The 9,786-nt window shown below is 41.1% G+C and overlaps 1 pseudogene; it reads left to right on the top strand.

Annotated features, from left to right (window-relative positions):
• The first annotated feature begins 656 nt into the window (after positions 1-656).
• On the top strand, positions 657-9,398 carry LOC110286092 (selenoprotein K-like; annotated as a pseudogene).
• The last annotated feature ends 388 nt before the right edge of the window (positions 9,399-9,786 follow it).

Genomic DNA, 9,786 nt, shown 5'->3' on the forward strand with positions numbered 1-9,786 from the left:
TCTTTCTTTCTTTCTTTCTTTCTTTCTTTCACTTGCTCTCTTTCTTCTTCTTCTTCTTCTTCTTCTTCTTCTTCTTCTTCTTCTTCTTCTTCTTCTTCTTCTTCTTCTTCTTCTTCTTCTTCTTCTCCTCCTCCTCCTCCTCCTCCTCCTCCTCCTCCTCCTCCACCTCCTCTTCCTTCTTCTGCTTTCCATACCAGTCAGGTATCTTTTAATGTATAAATCACAGTATTTCCTTTTCCTCCTCCAGGCTATCTCATGGCTGTCCAACTCAAAGTCTCTGCCCAGTTTGTCTTCCATGACTGGCCCTGACCTTGTGTGTTCTCTCCAGGAACACAGTCAATGCAAAACTTCTCCCAGGGGTGCTCTTCCAGACAGCCATCTGCAACACTTCCTGCCCCTTTTAGGATCTGATTCTGCCTTACCAGCAGCACCTCTAGTGCCTCCTGTTCCCTTCCTGCACTTCCTGATCGGGCTTGACACTCACCAACCAGGGTGTTACATATTTATGCATTTATTGCTACCTCCTCTCATTGCAACAGAAGCCCTCTGGAAACAGGATGTCATTTCCTTGGCATCCAGAGCAGCATCTGACACATGGAGGGTACTTAATAAAAATCTGTTGGTGAAAGAATGCCTTTACTGCCTTTGGGAAGAGGATGGTCTGTAAGCCTCCAGTTTGTTAAGTGTGAGTCAGGAATTCACATGCTGATGGCAGAGAGGACAATGCAAAGAGATTTTTAATAGGAAGCCTTATGCCAGTTGGTAGGCAGGATAATCTTTTGATTATGGAGTTTGAAGAATAAAAGTACTTGCCTAACATTGTTCTGGGGGACATTTTAATTTTTAACATTTAAGACCTGAAAGTCATATGCAGAGCTTTTCTCTTAGACTTTTAGATTTGTGTGTGTGTGTGTGTGTGTGTGTGTGTGTGTGTGCATGAGAGCCATACATATGTGGTTGTGTGTGTGTGTGTGTTGTGTAAGAACATGTGTAAGGGCCACCCACCTGTGAATGCACAGAGGCCAGAACAGGATGTGGGGTGTCCTGCTCTACCACACTCCTTAGTTTTTGAGAGGAAGTCTCTCACTGAACCTGACTCCAGGCTGTCAGCCTGCAAGTCCCAGCACGACCCATCTTGATCTGGTTCTGGGGTTACAGGCTTGACTGTGGACACTATCTCTTATGTTCGGTGCTGGGACCCAAACTCCAGTTTTCAAGCATACACAGCGTTCCTACTCACTGGACTACCGTTTCTGCAAGCTCTGCCTTGGGCTTTCTATAGGAAGTTCGAAGTTCAACTCTGAAGCCATTCAGATATTGCGCCTGCGCAGAGACAGAAGGTGAGAAAAAAAATCAGAGGATTCTAGAGCTAGAAATATGATTTTATTTTAGGGTGAGGATAACACTTTTTCCAAAATAAAAAAAAAACCCAAAAAACAAAAAATAAAAAAACTTTTGGGAGCTGAGGGAACTGAAGCTGGCCAGGTAGGAGGTGGGGCTGTGCCGCAGGCTGTGCCCACTCTCCAGTTTCCTGGCATTTCAGTAGCACACCGTTGGGTGAAGACTCTATATGTTATTTTAGCAGGAAAGTCTCTGCCAAGATCATGAAGGGAGTGAAAACTCCAGGAAATCTTGTAAAAGCAGCAAAAATGTCATATGCTTGGATTTCCGAGCAGCTGAGGCAAAGCTGCAGCACGTCTCTAGACCCAAGCCTGAGGTTCCCACGCAAAGGTAGTGCTGAGGTGACAGATTTTCTAATATCGTGTTGAAATCGGCACTATCTCCACATATCCATGTATCAGTGCCTTACAATATTGAGAGTTCTATAGGATTTTGTGCTCCCGGAAGATATTATACAACGGGGGGGGGGGGGGCGGGGGGGGGAGAGAAGTTTCTAGGAAAGTAAATGTCATTTTATTCTGCATTATTTTATGCTTGATGAACATAGAAAAAAAGTTTAATTAGTATTTTCCGATGGCAAAAGAGGAACATAAATAACGTGTTAAATAGCTATGCTGTGCTAGGCACAATTCTATAAGCTTCACATATGTTTTCTGGCTGTACTGTATAAAATTTATATTGTGCATACAATCTTCATTAAGGATTAGGATACTGTATTTAGGAACCAGAGAGTGTTTTTTAGGATTAATTACACACAAAGGCACGTATAACCCTATCTGGAGACTTGAAACATGCAAGTCCTGACTGGTTTTTCTCAGTACCAAATCAAAGGCATAGTAAGGAAAGTAAAATGCCTTATATTGGTTAATGTGATGGCTTCCAGGGACGTGTCTATTATTTTTAATTTTAAAATTTAACTTATTTTATATGTGAGTACGGTACTTCCATCATTTCCATTCCTCTCTCTCTCCTATTGAGGTGCTCTTGAGTCTCCCCAACTTTCTCTCATGTGTGCACCTATGCATGTGCACATAATAGTGATGAAAGAAAAAGAAGCCAATAATTTATTTGTTATCCTTAAAGTTCCCCAACAATTTTTGTTGACATTTAAGCAGCATTACCTATGCATCCTGGATAATAAATATTCAGCTAAACAGTTTTACCCTAAGACAAGAGACTATAATTATTAATAGCTTCCCCTAAATTATTTTTCTTTCCCTCTTAGCTTTGATAACACAGAAGGCAAAGAATGCACTCAGGACTCCTCAGGACAAACCTAACACACTGACTAGCTTTGATGAATTTGGGACAGTGAAGTATGGACTTAACCCTTGTCAGATGTGTTTGTACGCTCCTTTCCCACATGTGCCTGGTTACCTCGATTCCCAAGTTCATTAACCCCCACCCCCTGTAACCGCACAGTAAATATGTGGTCTTCGCTACCAATGCTCTTGCATCAACGAAAGATCAGAAGTGAAGGCTTGATGGCGGTGTGCCTTCGGCTGGATTTGCCTGCACTAGACATAGTACAGAAGCTGCTGGGGGGGGGGGTTCGGCAGTTGGAGGTGGGTGGGAAGTGGGGGGATAATTAGAGTCTCTTTACAGAGAGGGTTCCTCCTTTGTGGAATGTTTGGTGAGTAGACTGTATCATTTCCTTCAATGTAATTGTGCTTCTCTGATTCTTTTCGTCTGTTTCGGCTGTGTGCAGTCATCACCCTGCCTTTTCTTAAGTACCAGTGCAGTATTTAAAAATGAATTGAATCCTGAGCGTTTTCCTCTTTTTCTCTCCCTGGTAACTTCACAAATCCATTAAGCAGTTTATTACTCCCTAGGGGTTGAGTGATTTATCATCCTGACCCTGCTGGTCAGATTAGCAAAAATCTAACTCAGAATGAACAACTGTCTCTGTTTCTTTGAGTGATGAGAGGAAATTTTTAAATAGTGATTAGTGCTCTTAAAAAAATGAAGAGAAACAAAACATTTTTCCTCCTTGACATTTGCTGTGGATTCCTATAAGCAGAAAATTTGTTTTTTTGTTTTTGTTTTTGTCCTGTACTTTGAAACTATATTACTAATTTATGTGCTTCATCATAAATTACTCATACAAATTCCTGACAAAGCTTATCTTCTTTTATTTTAAATTTGTATGGTCTCAGCTTTTCTAAATGTGTGGTAAAGAAACTTCGAAAATAGTTGGTAGTTTTGTTTATAAGTTATTCAGTAATGCTACTGACAATTTGTATTACGCCAAATTTCTTGGTACTTACAGAGATAAGTAAATCCACTTTGCTTGCAAGAAGCAAGCATGTGAGCAAACCCATCCATCCCCATGTGTTGGGACAGCCACAGAGACGCTGAGGAGCAGAGTGGAGTTAAAGAGGAGGAGGAGGAGTCTGAGTGCTACTGAAAAGATAGGAGAGAATGTTCACATGAAGCCCTTTTATAGAGAAGACTATTATAACCCAAGGGAAACAGCCATGCTTGGGCCAGGAGGATACACATGAGTCTGGGTGAGATGAAGATGCTGCAGTTTGATGAACTCGGAATGAGTAGCGTGCAGTGATAATGGCAGAGTGGTATGTATAATCCTGGGCTAAAATCAGAGCAGCACAGTAAAGGGCATGGGACAATTGATGTTGGTTAGCTAGAACTAAGAAATTGGTAGTAATTAAGAAGAGGCCAGCATCAATGAGGTGGAATCTGGGAAGTGTTTTCAGAGAGCACAAAGAAGCTGTATTCCAGAGGTAGACCTTATGCTCACAGCTAGACATGGTAATGTGTAAGAATCACCCAGGTGGTATTGGTTTTGAAGGAATGAACGAGTCGTGGAGAATAGCTGTGGTTTGCACTGTGAGAGACCAGGAAAAGCCATTCGTGAAGGTACAGTCTCAGTGGCAGTGGAAGGCCCAAGAATGAAGGGCCATGTAAAGAAGCTGAGACTTGGTATCATGAAGAAAGCCCATGACAGGCTATTGGTGAAAGTGAAGCAGGCTTAGTTGGCTTAGTTGAAGCAGAAGGCCCCAGCATATTGGAGATGCCAGTACCATGGGATGACCACCAAGAATAGCAGCCGTAGTGGAGTAGAGTCGACCAAATCCTATAGTGCTACAGAGGGCAGAACTGGTGAAGTGACACAAGCCCTTTGGAGTAACCCAGAAGATCCTGGATGGATCCCAGACACTGGAACAAGAAGCTGTGAAGTTGAAGTTGCCCTGGAGACCCCCATGGTGTTAGAGACACCAGAACCTTGGGATACCTGCCGAAGGAATCTGCTAACAGGAAGTGGAACCAGTCCAAGAGAAAGAATTGTGCTGGAGTCAACAAGGCTGAAAAGAGTTAGACATCAGGTACAGAGACACAGAGTTTGGAGTTTGTCCAGCTGGCTTTTGGTCTTGTTTTGGTCCAGTATTTCCTTAGTATGATATTGTAGGATGGTAATGTATATCCTATATTGGAAGTATGTGACCTGCCTTGTTAATTTTGATTTTACAAGGGACTACAGTTAAGAGATTGCATAAATCTCAGGAGAGGCTTTGAACTTTGGACTTTGAAACATTGTTGAGACTGTGATAGATGATGAGGACTTTTGAAGTTAGACTAAATGCATTTTGCATTATGTTATGGCTACAAGCCTATGAGGGCCAGGGAGTGAAATGTGGTGGTTTGAATAGGGTTAGCCCCATATATTCATGTGTTTGAATGCTGACCTCAGGGAAGGCACTATGAGGAGGTGTGGCCTTGTTGAAGGAAGTAGTGGGCTTTGAGACGTCCTATGTCTAAGCTCTTCCCAGTGTATAATCAGACACTCCTTCTGATCAAGATGTAGAACTCTTGGTTCCTCTGGTCCCCTGTCTACCATGCTTTCTGCCTTGAAGATAATGGGCTAAATCTCTGAAACTCTAAGCCAGCCTCAGTAAACTGTTTGCCTTTCAAAGAGTTGTCTTGGTCATGGTGTTTCTTCATAGCAATGAAACCCTATCTAAATATGAGCCACTTCATATTTAACTATTCATATCCATATAAAAGGGACATTTCATATTTAAACCACAATACCTGGTAATGGCTTTCTAGGTAATTTTTCCTCTGTACCTTTTAATAATTTTTTGTAGCTTTATGTTTTGTTGTTTTTATAATGAACATATATTTCCATCAGTTGATAATTTCTGTCTATAACAGTGGTTCTCAAACTATGAGTAGCAACCCTTTTGGGGGTCGAATAATCCTTTCACAGGGGTTGCCTAAGATCATCAACATATCAGATATTTACATTGTGATTTATTACTGTAGCAAAGTTGCAGTAGCAACAAAACTAATTTTATGACTGTGGCTTGCCACAACATGAACAACTGTATTAGGAAGGTTGAGAACCACCTGTCCATAGTATTATTTCATTAAAGCCCATTAAACTTTAGTTGGAGGGAAGTGGGGAAAGTCAGACAATTCAGTGGGTAAAGGTGGCTACTGTGTGAACCTGATGACCTTAGTTCAGTGTCCAGAATCTATATGGTAAACCCAACTCTTGTAGGCTTTCCTCTGACCTCCACATATGTGCCATGCCACATGAATAGCCATGTATACACATCATATACTAAAATGATAATTTTAAATAAAAATTAAAAATTAGATCATTTTCATTTGGAATTTCCGTTAGCCATTAGTGTTGGAGAAAGCCTGGTGCTTCTCAAACTGTAATGTGCATCTGAGTCTCCCATGGGGCCTGAGACTCTGCATTTCTCACAAACTCTAAGGTGTTTTCTACCTCTGGTTCCAGGCAGCACTTGAAATATCTGATTTTTAAGAAACAATAAAAGTCCTCTTTGCTTTTTTTTTTTCCTGTGCTGATTTTATTGTAGGTAGAAACATACATGAAACAGCAGATGTCTGAGAATGAAAACTGGAGTAGCCATTTTCAATTACACAACAGGTAGAGTGAGCAGAGCCCATTCTCATCTGAAGCAGAAAGGCTGAAGGTCTCTTGAATTCACATGGCCATTCCGGAGCACTATTCTTCTGATATAACTTTCCTCTCAAAATGGAATCTCAGTCTACACTCTATTGGGCAGCCACCACTCTTTAAATCTTATCATTGGCTCTTCCTTAGAGCATCATATGATGACACCCTGGAGATATAATCAATTCTTGGTTACATACAAGTATTTTCTTAACTGTTTTACTTCATTCAAACTTTTTCCTACTAATTTCTATAGTTATTAAGATTTTAAAGAACAAATAAATCAACAAGTTTAGGGCAAACAAGATGGAGTGAGCTTTTCTCAGGAAACATCTGATATCATTGCCAACAAGCTGGACCCCCCAAGTCAGATGCACCCCTGCCTCATACACACACAGTGCTAACAAGCTGTATCCCCCAAGTCAGATGCACCCCTGCCTCATACCCACAGTACCAACACGCTGGACCCCCCAAGTCAGATGCACCCCTGCCACATACACACACAGTGCCAACAAGCTGGACCCCCCAAGTCAGATGCACCCCTGCCTCATATACACACAGGTGGTTATGGAGTGGAGCCACTGTAATTTGGGTTCTGATAATTCAGCTAAAGGGCTAATTCTGGAAATTTCCAAACTATTCTTGCTTAATTAATGAAAGATACATTTTGTGTTTATTGTTCTCATTATTGAGCTAATGAGCATAGCGACCAATCTTAATATTACTTCTTTTAGAATCTATATTTTCGGAACTAGCATAGGACCTAGTTGTGGCAACGTACCATGTATTTATTATCATTAATTCATTTGTTTGCTGTCCTGCTAAAACTTGAGTTTCATTAGCGCAAATAAGGTCTTACAGGAGGAAATAGTACAGATACAGGTTTGCAAAAGCTGAGTAAGCTCTGCTCAAGGGATGATGTGGTTCCACAAACTACACCGTAACAAGTTAGAGGTTAATGCATCTGAAAGGAGCAGGCAGTGAGGACCATGGGTTAGTGGGTCTCATCCATGTATACAAACAAAAGCAGTTAATGGAGGGCAGAAATTACCATCTGAGAAGAATGAAGGCTTTTGGGTTCAATGATCATTTGGTGACAGAAAGAGAACATGTAGGAGAAGTATGTGAACTTCCACTTTATTTGATTAAAAGTCAGATAGCCACTGATAGAGACAGTGTAACTGCTGATATGCCACTAGAGTGAGGATATCTACCACGAATTTGTTTATGAAAATGTTGGGCCAGTTACTCTACAGAAAACCCTCAGGAGAGCCCCTTCAGCCTCATAGCTTTAGGACAAAACTGAGATTACTTCCAAGCATAGGTAAAGATGTCACAAGCACAAATGACAGGGCTCAAAGTAATGTGTCAAAGCTATCACCAACATAAAGATTTTGGTTCCTTGGTTTGAGTTAGGACAGACCTTTAATTTTTCTGCAGAGGAAAAGCTAGTGATTAATTTTCAGATAAAGGGATAGTAAAAGATATAAAACTAAATATGGTTAACACACTCTTAGTAGAGCAAGCCAGACTGGGTTAATGAAATTTCAAATGTATAAATTATTGTGGTTTATATGCTTAGTGTTCTCCATTCCTATGAGGAGTTAATCTACAACCAAATTTGATACTTGTGGTTTTATCATATTTTTAAAGAAAGACTTAAAATATGAAGAATGTTCAAATTCCACAAAAAAACGCATCTGTCCTTGACATTATCATAACATGAAAGTCTTGGTAGTAGTAGTTTTGTTTTGTGTTGTTTTGTTTGGTTTGGTTTGGTTTGGTTTGGTTTGGTTTGGTTTGGTTGTTTGTTTTAGCATTTTGGGTTTTTTTTTTTTTTACACCATGGGAAAGCCTTAAGAAGTTGTCCTGGTGGGTATCTCTGCAGCTTCAAAGATAACTGTTTCTTGAGGTGTAACACTTCAAGGGGCTGTGGGCTGTTCTGGACATTCCCTTCATGCCAGCCAGAGCCCTGGTCTACTCTGTTTTGCAATTGTGAGTTTTTTTCTATCACCTGTAAGGTCCAAGATGACTCCCTTCTGGGCAAGTAGTGCAGTGGCAGGAAGGAAGCAAACAGCTAGTAGATCGCCTGATGTACATTGAAAGCAAATGCTGTGTGCCTATCTGCTCAAGGTGGCTGGAACCTGCAACCTGAGCTGAGATCCAAATGATTGTTCAAAAAGAGATGGACGCTTGTTTCATGGTCATGATGCTCATATGTCAAGCACAAAGCTAAACATCCACAGACAGTTAGCTGGTTTGGCTAGACTTCAGTGTCCATATGGGATTATGTGTTGCCACTGACCAAGCCCCAGGCCATGGTTCATGTGTTAGAAGTTTGGTTCTAGTGCAGCAGTGTTGAGATTGTAGAACCTAGTAAAAGAGGAGTTGGTTTTGGGTGCCAGCTTTAAAGTATGGAGTATGATTCTTTTGGGACCTCGATTGGTTCCTAACAAAGTGGATTGTCATAAGAAGGAAGATCAAGGCTTTTCCCTTAAAGCTGCCTGGCTTTCTGGCGTGCTTTAATAGTCTTACCTCTTATGTAAGTTCTTACACTGATGACATTTGCCACATTGTGATGTTCCCAGAAGTCAGCTCTCCTCCCCAACAACTAAGCAGTTGCTAGCACCATTCTGTTCAATGGCTAGAACTATGAGTTAAATAAACCTCTTAAAAAAAAAACAAGAGGGGGTGGGAGGCTAGGTACGGCAACAACAGGTGGTCCGGTCCTCTCTGTAACTAGGAAGCAGGCAACCAGAGGGAAGATGTTTTACATGGTCAAGTGTTGGACAGCCAGAATCAGTCCCCATGGAGAATGTCTTTCCTAACAGATTTCTTCTGGGGAATAGCAGAATTTCTGGTTTTCTTTTTCAAAACTTTACTTCAGCAAGATGTGAAGAAAAGAAGAGGCTATGGGAGCTCCTCTGATTCCAGATACGGTGATGGAAGAGGGCCACCACCAGGAAACCCTCCACAAAGAATGGGTAGGATCAGTCACCTTCACGGCCCTAGCCCTCCTCCAATGGCTGGTGGATAAGGAAGGTGAACGTCTGCTTTGAGAAGCAGACAACTAGACATACGCACACGAAGAAGGAAGCCATCACGAGGTGAAGAGCAACTCATGCAGGAGAAGATGGTGTCTGTCCAAACAAGGATTGCTCTGTGCCCTCACAGATGAATGAGGTCATGCTGGAAATTCCCTCTGCAGGATCTGGCCTGGCTGATAAGCAGTTCTAGAAATGTACATGTTTGTCTCCTTATCTTTTTGTATAGTTTACTAAAGAATTAATATAGTTTTAAGAAGTAAATATTTTTAGGTTGCAAAACTTGATTCTTCATCTTTGTATGATCATACCCAAAATCTTTGGTCTAGAAGAAATAAAGGCCATGTATTAAAAAAAAAAGAAAAGAAGAGAAAAGAAAAGAAAAACAAA

Source organism: Mus caroli, unplaced genomic scaffold (assembly GCF_978045245.1).
Source record: "Mus caroli unplaced genomic scaffold, Mus_caroli_1 scaffold_20, whole genome shotgun sequence".
Taxonomy (NCBI): domain Eukaryota; kingdom Metazoa; phylum Chordata; class Mammalia; order Rodentia; family Muridae; genus Mus; species Mus caroli.